Source organism: Manis javanica, chromosome 2, assembly GCF_040802235.1.
Source record: "Manis javanica isolate MJ-LG chromosome 2, MJ_LKY, whole genome shotgun sequence".
NCBI classification, from domain to species: Eukaryota; Metazoa; Chordata; class Mammalia; order Pholidota; family Manidae; genus Manis; species Manis javanica.
The window spans coordinates 115,703,152-115,726,304 of record NC_133157.1 but is presented as its reverse complement, the minus strand read 5'-3'; the positions used below and the strand labels follow the sequence as shown (position 1 = coordinate 115,726,304).

Here is a 23,153-nt window from a genome sequence, read left to right as displayed (position 1 = left end):
CCAATAGTTTATTTCTTTTTGTTGTTTTCATGGTATAATTATTACAGGATTTGTTTATCCATTCACCTACAAAGGACATTTGGATTGTTTTCAGTTTGGAGCTATTACAAATAAAGCTACTAGGAACATTTGTGCAACAAGTCTTTGGGTGGACATAGGCTATTATTTCTCTAAGAGAGATACCTAGAAGGAAAATGGCCAGGTTATATGGTGAGTGTATGTTTAACTTCTAAGAAACTGCTCAACTGTTTTCTAAGTTGTGTCATTTCCACTCTTACCAGCTGTGTCTGAGAGTTCCAGTTCCTCCACACCCTTGTCAGCACTTGGTATAATCAGTCTTGTTAGCTGTAGCCATTCTAGTTGGTATGTAGTAGTGTCTCATACAGTTCAGTCAGTGCAAAAGTTCTGATATGAACAATTATTTAACCATTTTGACTAACATCAGTATTTTTTAATTAAGGTATTATTGATATATACTCTTGTGAATGTTTCACATGGAAAAACAATGTGGTTACTACATTTACCCATATCATCGAGTCCCCCCATACCCCATTGCACTACCTGTCCATCAGTGTAGTAAGATGCCACAGATTTACTCTTTGCCTTCCCTGTGCTACACTGTCTTCCCTGTGACCCCCCACACCATGTATACTAAACAAAACACCCCTCAATCCCCTTCTCCCTCCCTCCCTTCCCACCCACCCTCCTCACCCCTCCCCTTTGGTAACTACTAGTCCCTTCTTGGAGTCTGTGAGTCAGCTGCTGTTTTGTTTCTTCAGTTTTGCTTCATTGTTATACTCCCCAAATGAGGGAAATCATTTGGCACTTGTCTTTCTCTGCCTGGCTTATTTCACTGAGCACCAGCTCCATCCATGTTGTACACATCAGTATTTTTTATGGCTCTGCTGGTGGTTCTAATGTGTAGCCAGGGTTGAGAATCACACTGGATGATGACCTCACTGGAAATCACAGTGGAAACAGATGACCTCTTTAATAGAAAAAGGATTTTAAGTGTTGATTTTACAGCCTGCATTTCACACATTTTACTTTGGTCTTTCATACAAAAGCTGACTGTGGTAGCTGTAATTTGCCACCATTATGTGAAAGGAAATGGGGGTGACAGAAGAGGTTTTTCAGACCTTGCTAGAATTAATACTGAAAGAGTAGAACTTGGACATTAAAAATTTTGTGTTCTTAAACAACTCTTACAACTCAATACTATAACAAAGCCAAATAAAATGGGCAGAAGATCTGAATGAACACCTCACCAAAAAATACATACAGGTGATAACTAAGCATTTTTTTAAAAGATGTTCAACTTAATTTGTCATTGGGAAAATGCAAATCAAAATGACATTGATGTATTTATCAGAATAGCTAAAAAAAAAAAACACTGACAATGCCAATTGCTGCTGAAGATGCTAAGCAGCAGGGGCTCTCGAGTACTGCTGATGGATATACAAAATGGTACCGCCACTTTGGAAGACAGTTTGGCAGATGCACACAAAGGTAAATATAATCTTACTACAAGATCCAGAAATTATGTTTCTAGAAATTTACCCAGCTGATTTCAAATTTTATGTCCACATAAAATCCTGCATGTGAATGTTTAGAGCAGTTTTATTCAGAATTGCCAAAAACTGGGAGCAATCAAGATGTCTTTCGGTGAATGGATAAGCGAAGCATAGTCTATCTATTCAGTAGAATACTACTTGGTGACATAAAGGAGTGGGCTAGGAACCACACAAAGACACGGATGAATCTTAAATGTGTTGCTGTGTGGAAGAAGACAATCTGAAAAGGTTACATACTGTATGATTCCATTTATATGACATTCTGGAAAAGGCAAAACTGTACAGATGGTAAGCAAAATGCTGTTAAAAGGTAACTATTCCATCTGTCTTCTAGATAAATGAAGTTTTTAATTTTTATTTTTACAGGACTCCTCCACCCACACATCCCTATGTGTACAAATGTCCTGACTTTTGGAATCATATTTATCGGAATGTTTGCCACTATCTCAACAAAACCCTACCTGCTTTTCAACACAAACATTATTCAAATAATATCTGCTTTAGAGACTGAAGAACAAATCTTTACTGACTTGGACTGACGATCAAAGACAAGGTATAACTGTTAGGCTAGGGGAATAGAATAGAGAGGCCAGACATAAACCTTCACATATGTGATCAAAGGGTTTTGGACAAGGGTGCCAAGACTATAGAATGGGGAAAGAAATGTCTCTTCAACAAAAAGTACTGGGCAAACTGAATATCTACATACAAAAAATGGAGTTGGACCCTCACCTAATAAGACAAAGATTTACTCAAAATGGATCAAAGACTTAATCTCTTTATGTCCAGAAGCAAAATTCAATCTGCCTACCTTCTGACCACAATCCCTACAGCTACTCCAGTATAGCTAAACATTCTCCAAACATATATAACCTAGGCCTACGGGAGGGTCGCAGGACTGAATGGATTGCTTCAACCAAGAACACAAATTTCAAACACTCTCAGACCACTTGGAAATCTTGTTAGATTCTTCTGATCAGCTCACTCTCCCATGCTCTGCAATGACCTTGTCAAACTCTCCAGCTCCCCAAATCTATGAACTGCCTCCCTCCTATCTCACACTTAGCAGATGACCCTCCTTCTTTTCTTACTTTACAAAATAAAATAGTGTCTTTACAACTCCCTTATTTCACAGCTATCAAAATGAAGAAAATCCTTGTCTACTTTCTCATAGTGAACCCAGCACTCTCTCTCTTCTGGATTCTTCCTCTTTGAAAACCATTTTTAGAAAAAAAGAGTCTCTACCATAACCAGAAAGCTCACACATGATCTGGACACTATTTCCTCTTTGATCCCATATCCTATCTGTCTCCCTCCTGCTCTGTTCCACCCGTACCATCTTCCTTGCTGTTTTTCCAACATTTCAAGTACCCTACTAACTCTGGGCTTTAAATATTCTTACTCCAAAATCCACATGAATTAACCTCTTACCTCATTTAGGTCAGGCTCAAATGTCACTTACCAGATAGTTCTTCCTTGATCCTAATTAATACTGTGACTCCATTCCCACTCCTGACTCTCATATCTCACCTTTTAATTCCTCTCAAAATACTTATATTACTTAACATATGAAGTATTAACTTGTTGCCTGTCTGTTTTCTCCTGACTAGAATGTACCACCCATGAGGGGAAGAATGTTCTCTTCACTACTGTTTTCATTGTTCTTAGAAGAATAGTTTCTCATTAAATAAATGAGGGAGCTATCTGAAATTAGGTATTTAATTTATATTGAGTCTAATTTATATCTTTATTCACCACCTTCTCCACGTATAAGTCCCTGAAGGCACAGCTCTCTCTCGTCTGGATTCCTCCTCTTTGAAAGGTTAATTCACCCACATTTATAAATCGTAACTTACTTTAACTTACGTATTTTCAGATCTCCCCACTTTCAGGAGACTCCACTACCAACAGTCACGGGTTATTTACAGTCAATTCTTTGCTTTTACAAAACATGGCCACGAATGGCCTTATGCATGTGCATTACTTATACATTCCTTATTTTCTTCACTATCTCGTTACAATTGAGTCTTACAACTGGGGTCTCTGGGGCAAAGTGTAAATGAGGAGTAAGTTAAGTAGCTGTTGCCAAATTCCCCTCCACAGAGCTTACATCGTTTTGGATTTCCACCAGCAGTGTATTTCTACAGCCTCACCCACCAACCAAGTGTCCTTAAGCTTTGGGGGCGTTGCCAAGCGGAGGGTTGAGGAAAGGCCCCAGGGAGGCCTTCGGCGCCGGCCCGCCTATCCCGGGCTCCCGCAGGGACCCCCACACGCCCTGGCCCCACCCCTGGGCGCCGCGTCCGCCCTGACTGGGCTTAGCGGGGCCGGGGAGATACGGCTTTGCGCAATCCGCACAAAAGAGGAAGCGCAGTAGGGCTGAAGTCAACACTTAGGAAGACCGTTGCAAAAGGAATCAGGTTCTCAGGCTTCTGTGGAACCGTCATCGGGCTCCGAGCCCTTAGCTTGGCGAGGCGACAAAGGGTCTATCCGCGAGGGGACGCTCCAGAGAGAGGGGGCGCGCGGCAAAGGTGGGGGAGGGATGAGAGAGAAAGGCCCACCTTCCCAGGATTAAAAAAAAAATTTCCTCCAAGTTGTGTGACGGGCGCAATAGGAAGTGAGGGGCAGACCCGGTGAGCTGGAAAAGGCAGCGCCCGAGGGTGAGGATCCTTGATCCACATCTATTCTCCGTGTGTGTCTCCAGCCAGGCGCCCTTCTTGCACCTCCATGCACAGCAGCGCCGCCCGTCTGCGCGCTGCGTGGGAAGGGCAGGGCTGACACCACTTCCTCCCCAGGCGGCGGCCCCGAGCCGGCGGATTCTAGTGCCCGCGTCGCCTTCTCCGCCGGTGCCCCGACACCGCCCCGCGCCGCCCAAGTCCCGGCGGAGGCCGCGCAGAGCTGTCGAGGTAAGTAAGCGGCGCCGGCCCGGGGGCACCGGGAGCCGCAGCCGGGACCCTCGTGACTGTCACGGGGCCATGTGCTAAGCCCGTCGGGTCCACGGCCCGACCCAGCCCACGGCGCTGGCCGGGTGAACGCGCGCCCCCCCCTTGCTTTTGAAGGGGAGCGGATCCCCGGGGTGCCTTCCACCCCTGACCCAGCTGCGCGGGGGACTTAGGGCTCTGGCTCACTTCCCCGCGTTCGGTTTCACCAGATTCAGCTAATTTCCTGCCCAGAGATTGCTACAAGGTTTATCGGGGAGCCGGTATGAAGTCTCGCCTTCCCTATAGGTCCTGGAACCCCACCTGACCGGCTCTGAAGGAATTCCTGGGGCATTTTAGGGCGCTGTAGATTAAATGCAACTCGTGAGAATTTGGGAGGGACGATTGCAGTCTGACTGACGCACCTTGAAGTGTTTCCTTCCTTTAACGCATTCAGGCAACTGTTCCTTATTTTGAAAAATCTCTTCTCCGAATTCTTGTCCTTTTCATTTTAAAATAAGATAGAGGAAGGATTTCTACCCCAGGCGCGTCTTTTGTAATCCAGTTTGGAATGAATGTCCAGAATGTCCATTTTATAGCATGAAGGGAACTAGGCTGTCCTTATAACCGGAGGACCTCAGCGCCTGTCCGGAGCACCTGTTTCTTTCTGGGAAGGTATTTTTTTTAAAATATCATTGATACACAATATTATATTGGTTTTAGGTGTACAACACAGTGATTCAATTGTTAGATATGTTATGAAATGCTCACACATTAAGTATAGTTACCATCAACATCTAAAGATAATCCAGTATTACTAAGTATGTTCCTTATGCTGTACTTTCATCCCCATGGTTAATTTATTTTATAATTGGAATTTTGTATGAGAAGTAATTTATCTCTCATACAATTGTGGAATGCTAAATGTACTGTTTCCTACTGCCACTCAGAGCCAGCTAGCTCAAAAAGCACTTTAATGTGATCACTGCAGAAAGAAATGGAGTAACAGAGAATAACAAGAGGAGGCAAACACGAAGGCCTTTTAGTGTTTTTGGTGGCAGATATGGTTCAAATAAAGGCAAGGATACTAGCTACTACTAATTTTACATTCTAGGCTTCTGAATGAAATCTCAGAAAGAGAGCCTTTGTCCCTTTGAATAAACCTCTGGAGGCAATTTTCCCTCTGGAAGTCTACTAAGGGGATTACTTAGTATCTACTAAGAAATCTGCTGTAATGTCTTCCGGATGGTACTTCCTGTCTGCTCAATGTGTTGTGAGTCAAGAAATTTAATGGTGTTTTCAGACTATTAATAGTTAATAATCTTCACACCATTACTAATATTTGCATCTTCTCTGGGTATTTGGGAGACTTGGGCTGTAGCTCCATATCTGCCTTTAAGGAGCTGAGGATGACCTTGGTAAAGTTGCTCAAACCTCTCCGGACCAGAGGTAATTCTTCAGTGAAATGCAGTTACTGGATTGCATTAGATTGTCATTAAAATTGCGATTGAGAAATTGCTACAATTCTTTAGATTTGTCCTGTCTGGAATGCTGGCAAAGTTAGAATTGCTGATTATTTGAAAAAAAGAAAATGGAGAAAATGATAGTGACAGATTTTGTTAGATTCTGAAATAACAACACTTTTGAGACCTTTTGTTTCTGAGAAATTCCTCTAAAATAGAGTCAATTTCTGGCCGATATGTAAGTGTAAGGTAGCAGATTTCCATTTTATTGAGAAACTAAGGTAGAGAGTTGGTGGACCCAAGTTTGGGCAGCAGGTCAATATTAGATTTCAAAATTCTTCAATAATTATTTCTCAAGAAATATAACTTTGTCATACAGATTACTCTGGATACTTAAATCTTCAACACAGTACCTACTAGGGTATGTAGTGTCCATAAAATTTTTTGGATCCTAAGAATGTATGCCAATCACCCACTATTTTTCCTTTTTTCACTTATAATAAAAGTTCCAGATATTTTCATATTGTTGTTATAATGAGCTATTTATAAAATTCATTGCCATAAATGCCCATGTTTGATATGTTACTTTGAATTTCTGTAAGCCATCCTACTTTCAAAAAACATTATTATTTTTATTTACTTATAATTCTCTTTGATCTTACTTTAATCATTTTATACCTAAAACTTTTTAGTGGGTCCACGAATCTTATAATCAATTAAATTTGCGTTTCATAGTCTATCACACCAAAATCTTTTTCTTTCTTCTCATCTCCATTTCCTCTATATCAACAAATGGTAGTTGTAAATAATTATTACATTTATTTAGCTTATATTGGTACCATATCCTGTGCTGACTCATTTAGATGTGTTATTTCATTAATCCTCACATCCTAGATGCATATTATTTCTCTCTTCCTTTTAACATTGGGGAAATGAAAGCACAGAGAGCTTAAGAAGCTCACACAGGGAGTGAGAAGCAGAGCGACCTTGAACCTAGGCAGTCTGATACCAGTGCCCAAGGTGCTGTACCAGGCACAAGAGCTCAGAAGGTGAACACCATGGGGCCTTTCCTCGGTGAGCTTCTAGACTATTAGGGGAGACAGCGGGCATCTAGTATTCTCCATGTGACCAGAGTCGTGTGTGTAGGAGCACATGCCGATCTGATCCCTACAATACACTGGGTCAGGGAAGGGAGAATAAAATGAAGGCAACCAAGCAGAGAACTTGCCTTGTAATATTGGGAAGACAAGATACTATAATCAATTGTGAAGTTATGACCTTTCCATGTGTCTTTGAAAAAGTAATCTGCTTTGGCAGCAATCGTGTATTTTCATTCTTTCTTTATTATATCCCAATCCTTCTTGATAACTTAATAGATTGATTAAACTAATGAAGCAATGAGTAGAACATTTTTTTCCAAGTTTTCTGGGGATCTTTCTGATTCAATCTTATCTCATAGACTTATCAAAGAGTTGGTTTTGGACTGGAAAGGGGGGTAAATACTAAACCACACAATAATTATATATCCACAAACTGGCTAGGAGATTAATGTCCAGAGCAGTATATCATATCAAGCTGGAGAGAAGATAGAGTGGTCGTACAGCAAGCAAACACTAGGCTAGATTTACTTTTTCCTTGTTTTATGATGAAATATTTGTACATACAAAAGATAGTGTATGATACATATGTCAGTTATAACAAATAATAATAAAGCTGACTTCTGGATACCTATCACCCAGCCTAAGAAGTAAAATATTAGCTCTATATCTTCTGACTTTCTCCCAGTAGAATTCTCCTTTTTAGAGGTCATCATTATTCTGAATGTGCTGACTTTTAAGAAGCATTTAGAAACTATGTCCATGCATTTGCATATATGTCAAACTGGGAATTAGAGTAATTTGGCACTTGGGAAACTGGAATTAGAATCACCACTGACTCAAAGCATGGTCATAAATAGTATCCTACTAAGTAAAGACAACTTAGTTTAATTTAAAAAGAAAGTGGATTATAAATGGTTAAAACTAAGTGCCATGGAAATAGATCATGGTATCTTAGTCATTAGTGATGTGACCAAGATTTATCGATGGGTAGCTATAACTTTTAAGGGTAATAATACGTAACCTCGGAACTGCTCATTTTTCCATATTATTTAGAATTCCATTTTAACTGCAATTCAATTATTCAGAAAATATTTGCCAAGCACTCTTGTTGGTGCTTGGGATATGTTGGTAAAGAGAAGAGACAAAATGTCTGCATTTGTGGAGTTTATATTCTAGCGGGGAGATACAATAATAAGTATAATAAATAAGTGCATAATATGGGTATTAGGAAATGAGAAGTGCTATAAAAAAAAAGACAAAGTTGAGCAAAGTTAAGTTGCAGTATTAAATAAGGTGGTCAGGTTTGGCCTCACCCAGAAGATTTGAGCAAAGGTTTGAAGGAGTTAACAAAGAGGCTCTCTGAGGGAACAGTATTCCAAGCAGAAGGAACAGCCAGTGCCAAGGCTTTAAGGCAGGGGTACGCCTGGTGCATTCAAGGTACTAGAAGGCCCATGTGGCTAGAGGTAAGTGAGCAGGTTGAGAGTAGTAGCAGATGTGGCTGAGGAGGTAAAAGGAGGGGGAAGAGGTAGCAGGTGATGTAGGAACATATAGGCCACTATAAAAACTTAGTCTTTTACTCTGAGTGAAATTGAGGGGCCATTGCGGGGTTCTGATAAGAGGAGGCACATGGTCTGGCTTACACTGAAAAGGCCCACCCTGAACTGCTTGAGAATAAACTGCAAGGAGCTCATTTGAAAGCCTGGGGAATCGGCATGCATTTTGAAGGTAGTGTCAACAGGATTTCCTGTGAGTGGATGTGGGGTGTGAGGGAAAGAGTGGTCAGAGATGACTCCAAAATTATTGGGCCAAACAAGTGGAAAGATCGAACTGTCATCTATGGACAAGAGAAAGTTGGAAGGGAGATGGTCAGAAGTTCAGTTTTGGATATGGATTCAAAGTATCAATTGGCAGTAAGTGTGCTTATTATATGTAAGGCTAAGGGCATTCAGGCTAAATAACTATTCAGGAAGACACTGTTATTCCCATCTTAAGAAATTTAAAATGACAGTGTAGAGAGTTTAAGAAATTTGCCCAAGATTACACAGTTTAAGAAGTGAGACATAAAACTAGGTCTCTGGGATCCTGCAGCTTTAACCATTCTGTTAGTGTTGGAAGTATAAAATAGAATAAGATATGACCCCTAACCTTAAGAAGCTTCTAGTCTAGTGGGAGAGATGGGCCTTTAAATTAACTTATGACTGTGTATGATGTGCTGTGATAAGGTACAGAAGTAATATGGTAAAGATGATTACAGGGAAAACATTATATGGCAGTGGCTGGCCCAGAGGCTCTTTGAGGGATAAAGGTATTTCCAGGCGGCCCAGTGGAAGAAGCCTAAGCCTATCCCAGGCATCACATGTGTGAAATAGTTTGGCTCTGCTAGAGCATGAAGTGCAGTGGGAAAGGAAATGGAGCAGTTCTGATTTAACAGTTGATGAGTAATAGTCAGATTATATGCATATGATACAGTCATCACAATCTGGCATCTTTGAGTCAAATGCTTAGGCACTTGTAATAACAGAACTGTAACACTCTGGACCAGCACTGTGCAATAGAAATGTAATGCAAACCACATATATGCTTAAAAATTTTCAGGAAGCCACCACATTAGAAACAGCAAAAAGAAACAAGTGACATTAATTTTAGTAATATATTTATTTAATATATATATAGCCAAAATGATCATTTCACTAATATTAAATTACATTAAATTTAAGTAATGTGAAATTATTGATGAACTCTTTCATTCTTTGTTCTTTCATACTAAGTTTCCAAAGTAGTAGCCATAGTTCAAGTGCTCAATGGCCACACGTGGCTAATGGCTACCAAATTGGATGGTGCAGGTTTTAGATAATTGTACAAATATTGTATCCTAACTATGTGTTGACTTTCCAGCTACATGGAGGACATTAGAAGAATTACGAAGTAAGCTTAAGGGAAAAGGAAAGGAGACACAGCATCTTCTATTAGTGTGAGGCCTGTCTCTGCAGCCCGATTTTAATTCATATTTAAACCTTCACCAAGAATGCTTTATTAGCCCTATAGCAACAAAAACAAACCAACTCAGATTGTTACTGCCTACTTTTCTTTAATTCTTCCCCCCCCCCCTTTTTTTTGGATTCCACTTAATAGTAACAGGAACTGAGAAAGAATGGAAAGAAGTGGTAGAGCAGCAGTAAAAAGAAATGAAGTGCTGATACATATTACAGTGTGGATAAGTTCTGAAGGCATAATGCTGAGTAAAAGAAGCCAGGTACAAATGACCACATACTGTATGATTCCACTTACATGAAATATCCAGAATAGGCAAATTTATATGGAGAGAAAATAGACCGCTGGTTGCTTAGGGCCAAGGATGGGAGGGGTGGATCATGAGTAACTGCCAGTGGGTATGGGGTTTCTTGTAAGGGAGAAGAAAATATTCTAAAATTAAATTGTGGTGGTAGTTGCAAAAGCCTGTGAAAAGACCAAAACCATTGAGCTGTAATGGGTGAGTTGTGTGGTTTGTCAGTTATATCTTAATAAAGCTGTTTTAAAAATAGCACAAAGCCTATGTCCAAGCTGCTGCTCTGATCACTGGGGAAGATGAAAAGGTGCATGAGAAGCAATCTGTGCTCTGGCTTCAATACATTGAATAAAGCATTTGGTGGGCCAGGGGGTTATAAAGAAACAGTAGTTCCCCAGCAGAGTAGGTTTTATGGAGAGAGCAGCATGATGTCTGAAAGGTGAAGTTGGAGAGGTTGATAGTGGTGGGGGGTGGGAGGGAGAAATGGACTGTAGAATAATTTAAAAGCCACACTGAAGAGTTCAGGTTCTATCTTACAGACAGGAGAGAGCCACTGAAAAGTTTTGTTCCTTGAAAGAATATGAACAGAACTGGGTTTTAGGAAGGAAACTCGGCAGCATTTTAGATACTGGATTTAAGAGGAAACGAATAGAGGTAGGGAGATAAATAATAAGCAGATGGCTGAGCCCAGATGAGACCCAGGGAGGTGAGCTAGGTGATGGTTGTGGCAAGAATGAGACAGTTCAAAGGCATTAGGAAGGCTAAATTGATAAGACGTGCTGTCTGATGGGACTGGGGGGCGCCCCAAGGAGAGGGTAACAAGATGCCTCCAACATTCCTGAGAATGGCAGAGGGGAGATAATTGGGCTGTAGGTCAAGATAAATATAGGATGGGGTTTCTGGAGGAGGAGCATACCGTGGGGTAAAGGGTGCTGTGTCTGGGTGTCTCCTAGCAGCAAGAGCCTAGTCGTGGCAACACCACAGCTATTAAGCTAGCGCCCCGTGTTTCTTGGCCGACGCTGCCCTTTGTGCCTTCCTAATGTGGAGCTTGTGTTTCAGTTCCACAATCTGGTACCCTTGCACTTGACTTCGGTGTCTTCTGCCCAGACAGTCTCAGCCTCACTTCAGCACGCTGCTGCCCTCCTTCCCCGGGATCTGATCTCCACCCAGAGCCGGTCCGTGCTCACCTTCTCCCTAATTCCCACCATCACTCCTGGCTTGGATCTTGCTTCTCCACAATCTATACTGGCCAGTCAGGGGAATGGGGGTGGGCAAAGAAGAGAAAGCTGGAGGAACCACGGCTGGGACCGCCTTGCGGAAATGCCCTGCAGACGACGGGAAGTCGAAGTGTGGGGCTCCAAGTGAGGAGAGATGGAGACACAAATAAGCTGTTTCTGCTTCGCTCAGCACAGTATCTACAGAGATGAGATAGTAAGAATATGGAAGATGGAAAACAAAGAGCAGAGGGTCTACCCCAAGGACCAGCTCTGTCACAGCTAAAATGACTAAATCGTTTTTCTTCCAAGCAATGCCTAAGTTTTACTCAAATTCTGTATAATTAACTTTATGTTTTCCCATTAATCGGTCAAATATAGAGAGAAAATGGGCAATATGTTACCATTGCTAAGGTAAAAAATTTGCAAGTCAAACCTTTAGTATTATTTTCTGCATAACACTAATTTAGTCTTCAAAATAATGTATATAAATAAAAGAATATATTCTTGGTTGGAAAGTTTAATGATTAACCAGTTCTGAACCAAGATAAATGATGCTAAACTTTTAATTGCAGTTGTTGCCTCCAGAGAAATAAAGAAAATAATTAGCTGCTGACAAGAAAAACACCCCCTGGAAAGTTGCTAAGCATAGTAACAAAATGTAAACAAATAAGATACCCTTTTAAAAAATAGTCATCATAAAATTCGCCCATCAGAAACAATACATAAAATATATATGTGTGTGTGTTTTCTTTTCACTAAGAATTTTTTGAGTCAAGGCAAGAGAGACAAGGAACTGCTGACATGCACTGGCGCAGTGCACTTGGCACCTCAAGTAGATCCTGGCAATGTTTAGGAGAGTAAAGTCCCGGTCCTTTCCTCTTTTTTTTTGTGAGCAGTCCTTACAGCAGAATTTAATGAAGAGGGAACCTACAGAATGGAAGACTGTGTTTGTGAAGCATGTATCAGATGAGGGGTTAATATCCAAAATATATCAAGAACTCATACAATTTGATTAAAAAAAGTCTTATTAAAAAAATGGGCAGAGGACTTGAATAGACATTTTTCCAAAGAAGATGTGGCCAACAGGTACATAAAAGGGAACTTAACATCATCATCCAGGTTGCAAGTTAAAACCACAATGAGCTATCATGTCACATCGCCTAGCAGGTCTCACATTAATGTGTCTCCTTGACTGGATCACAGGTAGAACCCTAACTGCGAGGGATTGTGGGAAACATTATTTCTAGATTACCAGCTTCAGTATAATGGTAACATCGCATAAAAGGCACTTGGAGAGAGTGTTCAGAAAGCCAGGTGGTAGTATCTGCCAGAAAATTACAGAGAAGGAAAAGGAAAGACGGAGGGAGGGAAGAAAGAAAACCTTTTTCTTCTATGACTCTTACAGTTTTACTGTTACACTTAGATTCTTAACCTAATTTGAATTCATTTTGTGTATAGTGATGGGGTAAGAATCTGATTTTATTTTTTCTAAATAGGATCGCCATTTATTAAATATTCTATTATATTTATTAACTGCCAACTTTTTCATATATTAAATTTGAATTATACAATCTGTTCTTTTCCATGGGTTTATTTGTGTAAATCCTAAAGTACCAAATTTTTTTTCTTTAAAATACATTTTTTTGTTATTAAGAATCATTTTTCTCTCCAATGAAGTTTAGAATCCGTTTTTCAGCTTTTGTTTGTTTTAATCCATTTGGGGATTTACTTGGAATTGCAAAAACTTTATACTCATTTAGGAAGTGACATCTTTACCTTACTGAATGTTTTCTTCTAGTAACATGGTAGATCTCTCCATTTATTCAAGTCTTCTTTAATGCCATATAGTTTTCTGTATCTAGAATTAGCAAATAGCTTATTTTTTATTTCTAGATTTTTCATAGCTTTTGTTGCTGTTGTAAATTTGATATTTTTGCCTTACCGTTTTCTAACATGTATTGCTGAAAATATATGAATGTTGTTTTGTATATATTTACCTTATTTCAGCCATCTTATTAATTCTGCATTTCACTTGATTCTCTTGATTTTTCTATGTAGGCAATCATATCATATACACATTATGCTAATTTTGCCTGTTCCCTATTGCCTATGTGCCAAAATGCAGTGCTTTTATAAATAAAGTTGTATTGATACTGCTATGCTTGTTTGTTTACATACTGTCTACAGCAACTTTTTTCCCTACACCAGCACACTTGAGTAGTTGTGACAGAAAGCATATGACCTGCAAAACCTAAAATATTTACTTTATGGCCTTTTATAGAGAAAGTTTGCCAAATGCTGCCACAGAGTATCTATAAATTTGAGATCTTTTTTCTGGAATTGTATTGTCTAAGACCACCAGCACAAACTTAAATAGTAATAATAATGATGAGACTCTTGACTTGTGTCTGACTTTAATATTTACAGTTAGAATAATGGTTGCCATTGGTTTCTGTAGATAGCCTTTATCAGGTTACAGAAAGTACTGATGATTTCAGCCATAGAGGTTTTTATCAGGAATGGGTATTGGATTTTACCAACTGCCTGTTCACCATGCATTGACCAATGATCATATGGTCTATCATTTAACATTTTTAATTTAGTGAATTACTCTAATATATTTCCTGCTGATGAGCTGTTCTTGCATTCCTGGTTATTACATATTGTTCTCTTAATATATTTCTGCAATCAGTTTTTGGGATTTTTGCATTTATATTTGTAAGTAATTCTGATTTGTTGGTTTTTATTGCTTTTTAAATAACAACTTACTCTTGTTGCTATGTCATCTGAAATCTGAAAATACCCATTGGAACTTAAAAAAAACACCTCTTTTCTATTTCTTTCATCAACTCTTTTCTCAGGGGTTAATATTCTGGTATTTAATATTGGTGCTCTCATTTTTTTTGCTTTTCCTTAAATATTTCATGATCTTAGTTGTACTGGGTTCTATAGATCAATGTGGGGATTGATAGGCAGCCTTCCTCGGTTTGGATAACAATCAGGCGTGTAAGTTTCATCTCTCCTTGAGCACTCTTTGCTGAGGCCAGGAAAGCTTCATGCTGGAGGTGGAGCTCCTGAGAGTTTTTAGTGTATTTCACTGAATGTGGATGTTTCTCTTCCCACTCCCTTCTGGTTGATTGGTTGATTGATTAATTGAATTGTTGGCTGCTTGTATTGGGATCTGCCTATCTTTATGGGGACGCAAACTTTCAAGGCACTGCTCTGTTTTTTAGGGCTCAAGACCTACCTTTGGAACCAGCGAGAACTTCTCCCACATTATTTACGGCAAAGGTTCCTGCTGATTTAAGTTGGGGGCCATAGTGACAGATCACTGCTACTTGTGACAGAGAACTCAAATGGCCCATAGCAGTCAGTCCTTTAAATACTCACTCCTCCAATCAGGGATCCCTGGATTCCTATTCTTGCTGAACCTGAGCTTGGGTGTTTTCCTTGGCTTTATGTTTAACAGCCCTTCTCTGGACCCATACTGAACTTTTGTCTCCTGACTTCTTATTGTTCAGTCTGTACAGTCCCTTCTCCCTGACATCTTTCAGAAATTCTTCAACATTTTTAGTCTGGTGATGCCATTCTTCCTTGCGTTCCAGACTGTTGAAGAGTCATTTCACTGGGATTTTAGGAGAGAGTGTTTGTTCACTGCCCAATATTTGAAACCAGAAGTTGTTTGGTGCATTTAATTGTATTTTATTTTTTATTTTTATTTTAGATTTAATTTTATGTTATGTTATTAAATTTTACATTTTATTTCAACTATTTTTTTTGTTTAATTTCATGTTTTATTGTATTCTATTTATTTCAGGTTTTATTTTAGATTTTATTTATTTTTATTTTATTTTTTTGCAGAGGGGCAGGATTGTGTTTTTTTTTTTATTAAGGTATTGTTGATATACAATCTTATGCTCAGGTTTCACATGAGCAACATGTGGTTACTACGTTCCCACCTATTATCAAGTCCCTACCACATACCACATTACAGTCACTGTCCATCAGCATAGTAAGATGCTATAGAGTCACTGCTTATCTTCTCTGTGCTATACTGCCTTCCCCGTGCCCCCACATATTATGTGCTCTAATCATAAAATCCTTTCATCCTCTTATCCCTCCCTTCCCACCCATCCTCCCCTTTGATTTTATTTTATTAATCTTCTATTTCTAAAAAATTTATCATAAACCTTGGCTTAAAGAATGAATAGGATTGATTTTTCCTTTTTGTTTATTAAGGTTTTATTCACAACAATAAAATCCAGTGATTTTGATAATTTTTTGTTAATTGTATGCAATTGTATAATGACTACAACAGTGAAGATACAGAACGATCCCCTCACTCAAAAAAGCCCCTTGTGGAGGAACAACCTAAGACAGGCACAGTCGCAGGGGGGCCATCAGGTGAGAAATTGGGGATCAACAGAGGTGAGGCTCAGAACCTCACCCCCCCTGTTTTGAGAGAAATCTTCTGCATCCGTGGATGTTTTGCTGCCCTTGTCTAGCTTGGATTAATATTTAGTCCATAGGCACACACCTGATCATCTACATTTGCCCTCTTACAGCACTAAACTATGTTTTCTACCTTTATCTTGCATCTGCCTACCACTTCAGCATTTTATTAAAAATAAAAATAATAATAATAATAAAGGGAGAAATGTGGGATCCACATATAAATCAAGTATAAAAATCAAACGAATATTCATATTTGACCTGATTGTTTATAGTTCATAATGCGTGATCAAAACCGAAAGTTTCTGTGATGAATGCCCTTGTACTGTTCACCATGTAAGAATTTATTCACTATGTAAGAATTCGTTCACCATGTAAGAACTTGTTCGTTATGCTTCAGAAGATTGGAGACTGACGAGAATTAGGCTTGAGATGGATTAATGATCGTGCATTGAGCATTGACCCCCCTATACAGAATTTTATTGTTGTTAACAACCATTTGATCAATAAATATGAGAGATGCCCTCTCAAAAAAAAAAAAAAAAAAGCCCCCTGTGCCCCTTAGTCCTTGATCCTTTCCCCTGAGCTCCTGGCCCCAACGACCTGCTTTTAGTCTCTATAGCTATTCTTCTCTAGAATTTCACACAAATCGAATCATACGGTTTGCAGTATTTATGTTTTTGACATCTCTCAGTGTAATATTCTTGAGATTCATCCATGTTGTTCTGTGTGTAACTGTTCCTTTGTAATGCTTGTAGTATTCCATAGAATGAATATGCCACAGTTTGTTTACTCACTCACCAAGTTTTGGCTATTATGAATAAAGAAGCTGTTACAAACATTTGAACACATTTCTAGGGTGGCATGTGGTTCCGTTTTGCTTGGCTTAGTGCCTTAAAGTAGAATTGCTAGGGTGAATAGTGAGCATATGGTTAACTTTATGTGGTACTTCCACATTGTTTTTCGAAGTGGCTATATACCATTTTTGCATTCCTACTAGCAGTATATGAGGTTTCCAGATGCTCCACAACTTCGTCAACACTTGGCATCGTTGGTCCTTTTTTTTAAACTGAGGTATAATTAAGTGTAACATTATATTAGTTTCAGGTGTACAACAGAATGATTCTGTATTTGTAGATATTGCAAAATGATCACAGTAAGTCTAGTTAAAAAATCTGTCACCAAACATAGTTAGAATTTTTTTAAGAACTTTTAAGATCTACTGACTTAGCAGTTTTCAGTTATGCAATGCAGTATTACTAACTGTGGTCACCATGCCTTATTACATCCCCGTGACTTACTATTTTACAACTGGAAGTTTTTACCTTTTGACCCCTTTCACCCATTTCACCCACCTCCTCACTGCTGCCTCTGGCCACCACCAGTCTGTTCTCTGTATCAGAAGAGTTTGGGTTTTTTGGTTTGGGTTTTTTAAAGATTGTTCATAAAAGTGAGTTCATACCCTATTTGTCTTCCTCTGTGCATTTTTCAATATACCTACCTTTTTGTAAGCTCCACTACATGTGAATTACCATGCCAGGGCCTGACGATGCTAATTTAGTCCTCACAGAAACTTTATGAATTAGGTTTTCTTATCCCCACTTTACAGAGGAAAAACCTGAAGCCTGACATAGTTAAAGGTTACTCTTGGCCATGCAGTAATTAGCACTGAACCCAGGTTTGGCTCCCAGTTCCACTTTCACCTCAAATAAGTATTCTGATGATACAGCAGAGCCTCAATATGTGCCATCTGAATGACGATCAAGGGTAATTTTAAGTCCCTTATTCACTGTTTTTATTTTCTTGATACATGAATTAAATAGAGAAGGGGCTTAGTGGTCTAAATAAAACTGACAAAGAACAACAAAGAGCGTTCTTGTTTTCAAGGACATTATTTCCATTCTATTCTTGTGTTATCACAGCTGTAAGAGAGAAGTTTAAAATTTTGAGAACCACACTTTGGGGATCACCATTGCAGAGAAAACACAGAACTAAATCCAAAGACTAGCTTTGGCCTAACTAGATGACTCAAGTCTGTCAGCCTGCCATGTGCGTTCAAAAGTCTGTCAGTCTTCTCTTAATATAGGTGTACAACAACCATGATAAGACCACTCTCACTGCTTTCCGAGCATTTAACATCTATCAGGCATCTGGTAAGCCCTTTGCACATAATCCTTGCAAAAACCCAGTGAAACATTCCCATTTTATAGATTTAGAAACTGAAGCTATTAAGGTAAAAAAGTTTCCCAACATTAAACCACAGTCAGTGCGATGCTGAACCCAGGTCTTCCAGAATCCAACGTGCATGCACATGCCCTGCTATATATGCCATGATCCTCAGGCTGCTTGGAGCATGCAGCTCCTCACCCCAAGGGAATTAATGGTCTGTCCTTTCTGATCCCTTATTTTACTTACGTCTCTTCTATTATTGTTGTATAGTATTGTTTTCATGCCTACCATCCTCAGACTTTTAACTGTATTCATGTCACGAATATTTAAGGTATGGATTCTAGCAATTACCACAGGGCTAGAAGAGAGTTGGCATTCCATAAATGCATCTTGAGCTGATGAATGAATGATTTCAGAAGTGAAAAATCATGGTATAAAACCCCAACCTGGCATTCGTTGTCTAGGTAAATAAACTTATGTGAAAATAAGGGGTCACTATGTGTGTGTGTGTTTGTGTGTTCCCTTTTCTCCAGGTCATACCAACCTAAGGAAACAATTGGGAAGTAAAATTATTACAACAGTAACTAAGTAACAGCCCCTGCTCTGGCCCCCTGCGAGGGCATCCCTGCAATCCCAGCTTAGAGCTCTCTCCAGCTCATTTCTGGAGTCCAGGGCATGTCTCATGAACGTGACTGTCCTGTGCCAGGACTGCAGTCATTCCTGCTGTACCATGTGTGGCCCCCAGATCCAGCACTGGTGCTGTTCCTGCAGGTTGCACATTTCTGTGGTGGCTTTGCTTTCAACCACCCTGAGATGCCAGCTCTGCCTTCCTCTTTTGACCTCTGTGCAGTTAGCATGGCCCTAGTGTGTACTCCAGGCAGTTCGAATATAACCCACAAAGGAGATCTGCATTCTTAGTTTCCCTTAGGATCTCAAAAGATACAGTTTTGTTTTTAAACCCTCTCCATTTTCTTTCAACTTATGACCTCTCTATGCCACTAACTACAACCAAGAATGTCCCTGAGGCCAGGTGGTTTCCCTGGTGGGGAGGGTGGGGTGAGAGTGAGGATCCAGTCGTATCGAAGTACATGCTGTGCTATAGTCACTGTCATCAGTCACTCCAAAACCATGGTGAGTGTGTTCCTCCTAGGCTGTGCCTGTGCATATTGGCCACCTGGGCTTCCAGGAGGCTAAAACATGGCAGTTTTGATTGCTTCAAGTTATTAGAATCTACTATTGCTGAGCTCTCAGATATAAGCCAGGCCTATGTGACCTACTTTACATTTATTAATTTATAGAATTCTTACTTTGTCCCAATGAGGTGACTTATTATCACACCTTTTTTTTTTTTTTGAGAGGGCATCTCTCATATTTATTGATCAAATGGTTGTTAACAACAATAAAATTCTGTATAGGGGACTCAATGCATAATCATTAATAAACCCCAAGCCTAATTCTCAACAGTCTCCAATCTTCTGAAGCATAACGAACAAGTTCTTACATGGTATCACACGTTTTTAAAGTAGCAAACTAGAGCCCTGAGAGGTTAGGTAACTTGCCCAGGGTTGCACAGCTAGTAAGTGGCAGTGCAAAGTTTTGAACCAGCCATCCTGGTTCTAGACAGTTTTTGTCCCTGGGAAGGGGTCTTGTCTGCCCTGGATGGCTCAGTGGGCCAACGGGTCACAAGGGAGATGCACACAAAATAGAAGCTGCCTCTCCTCCCCCACCACACACCCACACCTCTGGCTACTTATGGAAGATGATATTGGAGGAAAATACTAGATGTTTTCATTTTATTTTAAAGAATGAATCATTTTGAATGTGTACGAGTAAAAATTCAGTTCCTTCCTTGCTTAAAGAATGGCAAGTATTGTCAGCAATATCTTTAAAGAAGAAGGAGAGTTACTAAGAGACTCAGGAAAAGAATTATAGCTGGGTTGTCACTGAAAAATCTTAAATGTACCTCAGATTTTTCTGATGTAAATTTTTCCATGACACGTGACACCCTAATAGACTTTGGACACACTAGCAGTCACAGAAATGGCTGTAAATACTTCCAAATAGAGAAAAATACAGGCACAGTGGGGGACACACTGCTTGAGCTCACTAATGGAGTTTACCACTGACCACTGTGTTGTCCACCAGCCCAGTCCTTTGGGGTTTTGGTGCAGAACATTGACCAAGAAACAAAAACAAAATTTCTCACCCCAGAGAAAGTAAGAATTGATTGTCACCCCCCTCCCCCTCCACCCCCGCAGTTTCATACTTAAGCTGTGCTGCATATAAGTTTTCTTCAAGCAGAAATATCTGGCTCATATAATCCTATCTTGAAAAGAAGAGCAGACTAAATTCCCAACACTGGAGAACTGACTAGGTGATGGTGTAGTGCACCCACCTGAAAGATGCTGGCAGCCATGCAAGTGACTTTGGCAGAATTCTGATTGTTAGAGAAGAAACTGTTTCACTATTGCTACTGACTCTGTGGGCCTCACCATTTAAGAAAAGTCCTTTGGGTTGTTACCCCTATTTCTCACTCACATCTGAAGGTACTCTATTTGGCTTCCACCCTCAAAGTTCCTCCAGAGATAACCAGTGACTTCTGTGCGGTGAAAACCAAAGGTCCCTTTGTGATTACCATCTTGAGAACAGTCAATATTGTTACCATATTTCATGGATTCATTCATCAACATTTTCTCTTTGGAGGTGGGAGATGCTGCACTGAATGTTCAGAAACATTTTAGGAAATAGTAGCGTACACAGTTATTCAGAGTTACAATCATTTATTTTTAGTATACAATAAAATGGGAGCCTTCACTTCTTCAAACTGAGAATCTAAAGATGCTAAGCCATGGAGAGCATTGCCAGGACACTTGGCTGCTCATTACCCAGGACCAGCATAGTCTCATTCCTTACAACCTTTAGAGTTCGCAATATAATTTTTAGGCTTATCAAAGAAAGTCATGGATTTTTCTATAGTTCTTGTTTGGTTAAATGCAAATATTTATTTTTCTTTATTGTCTTCAGAACTGTTGGAAGTTGAACAACTTCTCTTGAATTCCAATTCAGCATTTGATAGGTAGGCATTTGTTACCTAAAAGGTAAACCCTTTATAATTCTTACTTTGAAAATTGCAGTCAGAGAGCTTTTGCTATGAGTTTCGTAAATGGCTCCTTCTGATGATAATAGGAGACCATCTAGAACTTTTTATTTATAAGTGAACAATGGCAAAAAAATAGTGGGTGATTGGTATACATTCTTAGGATATACTAATGCAACACATTTGTGGATGCTTTATGACCTAATAAGGATTGCATTTAAGATTTAAAGTAACTACATCGTAAAGTAATCCCCATACAAATTCATGTTTCTCTATGAGTGTTTGAATATGTGTTGTGTCCAGGCAGATGCGTTACATGTGTCTCAGTGCATTTCCCACCTGTGTTTTCCTCTCACACACCTTCCCTGCTGTGACTGTCTATGTGACTTAAATTCTGGGTAAGGCAGGGGCAGTGAAATGAAAAAGCCTGGGATTGAGTTGGAATCTAGTCCTGCCACATACTAGCTATGTGATCTTGGGCCTATCACTCAAACTCCTGACCACAAGCTCCTCATCTATAACATTGGGGTGAGATCATCTACTCACCACATAGCATTTATGAGAATTAGATGAGTTAACATATCAGCAGTGCACAGGATAGACTATTTTTTCTTTTACATTGTCTGCTTTTCATTCTTCCTGTTCCTTTTTCTTCTTTTGTTCTGTTTTATTTTGCTTTTTTAAACTCAGTTCTGACTTAAAAGATTGGTTCTTCTTTCCCCAACTTTGGTTTTTGAAAAGTTTCAAAATTTCAACAATGACAAAGAGTAAGAATAGTGCAATGGACAACCACATGCCCTTCCCCCAAGTTCACTATTTACATTTTATCCCATTTGCACTACTTTTTTCACTCTTTATCTCTTAAGAACAAAGACATTCTTTTACACAACTACAATACAATGTTCACACTCAGGAAATACAGTTGATTGAATACATTCTCTGATATACATACTCCATGCTCAAACTTTCCAAATTATCTCAATAATGTCTTTTTTTCATTTGAAGAGTCCAGACCAGCCACTTTGTTTTGCAAACTGTCCCTCAGTTTGGATTTGTCCAGTTGATTCCTCTTGACTAGACTCAGGCTAAATGTTTCATGGCAGGATAAACTAAGAGAGGGGATGCCGTGTCCTTGGCAGTTCATGTCATGGGCAGCGAGGTCAGACTGTGCCATCGGTGCTGCTCCAAAGTTGATCATTTGGTGGAAGTTGTGTCCACCAGATTTTTCCATTTGAAGGTATTCCCTTTGGAAGTGTTCAGTGATACTGTGTCACTTGCTGTTTTACTTCTGAGTTTTATTGAGCATTTTTGGGTCTTCCTCAGCCATCTCACCTCTCTGGAGTCTGATGTAGCAGAGTGGGGTGGACACTTGGAACGAGCATCATCCTCCAACCTTCTTTCACCCACTGGTGTCAGCATCTGCTGCTCATTCTTACTCATTCTTACCACCCACTGTGCTGGCAGTAGAATCCTTTTTTGTTCTTTTGTGTATTGCCCTCTGCCCTCATTTCTTCTCCACTGCTCTCTCTGAAGTCATTCGTTTATACAGCAGATACTTTTGAAGGTCTTCCATGACCAAGGCAGGCACTGTGCTCAGCAGCAGGAATACAGAGGTGACCCCTGCCCTGTGAGGCTTAAACGAACATGTTGCATTTTGATTTTTTTATTCATCTATCCATTCAAAAATATTCACTCAGTGTCTGTCACATATTTGCATTGCTCTACTTGCTGGGAATCCAACAGTAAACAAAACAGTCGAATCCCTGCCCTCCGGGGGCTTACATTCTAGTTAGTAAGTGGGAAGAGAACATAAATGGTTGGAAAACTTGAAGGTGTAGGAAAGACTTAAAATAGGTCAAGGAAGGAGGGAAAATTTAAGC

At 39.7% G+C, this 23,153-nt stretch overlaps 1 protein-coding gene across 2 annotated transcripts in view; it reads left to right on the top strand.

Moving 5' to 3' along the window:
- Positions 1 to 3,999: 3,999 nt before the first annotated feature.
- Positions 4,000 to 23,153, top strand: part of APBB1IP (amyloid beta precursor protein binding family B member 1 interacting protein) — a 79,301-nt gene continuing 60,147 nt past the window's right edge. The window contains exons 1-2 of one of the 2 annotated variants that reach the window (XM_073229167.1): positions 4,000 to 4,102; positions 4,367 to 4,477. The gene's annotated coding sequence lies outside the window, so the exon portion shown is untranslated. Of the gene's footprint in view, positions 4,232 to 4,366; positions 4,478 to 23,153 lie in introns of both variants that reach the window. The other variant, XM_073229166.1, reaches the window with a different exon arrangement.